We start from the raw sequence: 3,368 nt of genomic DNA, 5'->3' as shown, positions 1-3,368 counted from the left end.
GACTTGAGTGCCATCAGCTATAATCGAAACCAAAACTAAAACTTATGAAGAATTCTTGGTAAAATTATTTATTACAAGAAATGGAATCCATAGTAATTAAACAACAGTCACTCGGATGTAATTGTGACACAAAATAAATAACATACACGCTATCGTATTAATATATATTATTGTTAAAAGTCATAAAAAACACGCTTCTTTCCCACTACTAACCCTAAGTACTGGTGGGAAAACGAAAAATATAGCAATTACATGTGATTTTATGATTTTCCTGATTCGCCTTAAAATTTGTGGTAAAATTACTTAACTTCTTAAAAAGTTATAATGTATCGAAATGGGATTTTTTTTTTTTTTTACATAGGTATCACCTCATTATCAAGGCCCAGATGCCACTCAAGGATAAGGGTTAAAGAGTGTACAGTAGAAATTGGACAATATAGTAATCATTAGTAATGAAAATTTGGTAAATTTGATAACTTATATGGAACGGCTCATCAAGAACTTATTTACTTTAGACTTGAACACAACCATATTGTAGTCAGCCGGAAAGCAGGAAAACGGAAGACAATTCCACAGACGTGCAGTTCTAAGAAAGAAGCTTTGTTCATGGAATCTACGTTTAGGTTTAGGCACAGATAAAGAGTGGGGGGAATTATTGATAGTGTTTACAGCTAGACGAGTGTTTCTTGTGAAAGTTTGGCGAGGGGGGACCATAGATTGAAGCTCAGTCGAACACTTTCCATGAAAATAACGATACATCAGAGACAAACTCGCAACATCTCTTCTGTGAGATAGAGGTTGCAAGGAGGAGAAAAGGACATCTCCTACGAGGCTACGAAGTCTATTTTGAACTCTATCAAGGCAGGACAAGTCCTTTCTAGCAGCTCCTGCCCAGATGTGGCAACAGTATTCCATCCTTGGACGTACCTGGCTCTTATATAGATAGAGAATAGCATCAGGAGTGAGATATTTACCGGATCGATAGAAAGATCCCACCATTTTTCCAGCGGCCTTGGCAACAGATTTGATGTATGTGTTCCATTTAAGATCAGGAGTAATGGTCAAGCCCAGAAGCTTGTCAAAACTTGAGGCCTCCTGAAGACGGGAGCCATTCATTTCAATTGATGCCAAATGTGGATTAGAATGTTGATGATGTAAAGAGAGAAGTTTGGTTTTAGATGCATTAAAAGTAACCAGCCACTCCTTTCCCCATTGTACTACGTGCTCAAGATCAGAGGAGAGAGAATTGAAGAGAACTTGGTCGTTTACTGTCTTAGATGTGCTACCATAAATGGTAGTGTCGTCAGCATAAATGTCTACAAATGATGTAAGGATGTGATTTGAAAGATCATTAATGTAGATCAGGAAAAGAGTTGGGCCCAGGATGGACCCCTGAGGGACACCGGCATTAATACTGTGAGCTTCTGATTTTTGCCCCTCAACTACTACTCTTATGAACCTATCAGAAAGAAATGATTTAATAATTGAGAAGACTTTTCCAGCTATACCATAGCTAGCGATCTTATGAAGTAAACCTTTATGCCATACCCTATCAAAGGCTTTAGATATGTCAAGAGCAATTGCCCTAGAAAGATTGCCACCGTCGAGAGATTTGCTAATCCTATGTGATATAACTGTAAGCACATCTGCTGTAGATCTAGCAGAACGGAAACCATATTGAGTGTCACTAAGAAGGTTATTTTTGTTGAGATGGTTGATTACTTCTGTATTTAACACAGATTCTAGCAACTTACTCATGACGCACAGGAGACTTATTGGCCTGTACTGAGAGGGGGATGAGCGATCACCTGAATTCTTAAATACAGGGCATACTGATGAGATTTTCCAGGGAGATGGGGAACTATTCTCCTTAAGACAACGTTTAAACAGTTTTGTAAGTATGGGCGCTAGTTCAGGTTGAAGTTTTTTGAGTACTATGATTGGAATGCCGTCAGGGCCAGTTGCTTTACTGGAATCAAGGTTTTTGATAAGCTTGGCAACATCACGTACAGATATACGTATATCACATAGCGTGTTTTCTGATACAGGAGGAAATATTGGGGGTTGGCGGCCTTGGTCGCAAAGGGTAGAATTAGCTGCAAAGTTCTTGACAAAGAGTTTGGCTTTGTCTGATGCTGACGAGATTACCTCAGGTCCATTGATAATAGTTGGGATGGAGCACACGCTTCTGTTCAGGATTCTGTTTGCTATTTGCCAAAACTGGTGGGAACCAAGCCGCTGCTCAGCTACTTTGGACTTAACAGATTGAGCATACAACTCTCTTGCGTTCCTTATTACTTTCTTACAATGGTTGCTGGCAGTCCTGAAAACGCCTTTAGTTTCCATACATCTATTACGTTTGAAGCAGTGGAAAAAGTGATTTCTGTGCGCAATGGCAGCAGCACATTCTGGAGAGAACCATGGCTGGCTGTTAGGTTTTTGCTGAAACTTTTTAGAGGGTATGAAATGGTCAATACCTACAATTAACCATTCAGTCAGGTCTAATACTATAGAGGACACATCCTTTTTAAACATGGAATGCAGAGGTAGATCAGATATAAATGTACGGAAGCTATCCCAGTCAGCCTTAGTGTATCGATATATTGTACGATGGAAAGGTACGTCTGGGGACTTATTACATTTCATTTTTATCTTAATTGATACAACAGAATGGTCGGAAGATCCAAGAGGCGACAGAACAGAAACTGAACATATTTCAGGGCAAGTTGTGAGAAAAAGGTCTAGTAGGCTCGCATACTGGCCGTCATTGTCGGGCACACGGGTGGGTTCCTGAACAATCTGAGTGAGGTCATAGGCAATGGAGAAATCATGACAGAACCTCCCCTCATCATCGGTCTTGTTTGAGTGGGTCAACCATTCGACGTTGTGAACATTGAAGTCTCCACATACGTGAATGTTAGCTGAAGGATAAGCAGATAGGACTTGGTCAATTTTCTCAGATATGCTTTGAAAGATAGTAACTCCGCTGTTGTGGGGGCGATAGAGAGTAAATATAAATGCAGTAGTGTGAGCTAAAGCAACCCGGAAGCACATATAGGGTAAGTTAGGATCTTCCCTGGAGATGTCCCTCCCACATGGAAAGCTATCTTTAATATAGGCACATATTCCATGCCCATGGCGATCTTGGGGGTCAGATTTAGAAGTTAAGTTAGAGTATCCTGTAATTGCAAACTCTTCTAGGGAAATAGCCTGTCCAATGCCAGTTTCACTTAAAAATAAAAGGTCTGGTTTAGCCTCCTGTAATTGGGTTTCAACCTCTGGAAGGTTAGAACGTAGACCCCTGATGTTGGAGAAGGAGACATGGGATCAGTTTGTTAAAGAGCATCTCTCCCCCCCTCTCTGGCTTT

This window comes from Euprymna scolopes, chromosome 29 (genome assembly GCF_053919585.1).
Source record: "Euprymna scolopes isolate OS-2025 chromosome 29, ASM5391958v1, whole genome shotgun sequence".
Taxonomy (NCBI): domain Eukaryota; kingdom Metazoa; phylum Mollusca; class Cephalopoda; order Sepiida; family Sepiolidae; genus Euprymna; species Euprymna scolopes.
The sequence above is the reverse complement of the archived record's forward strand: the minus strand, read 5'-3'. Positions refer to the sequence as shown.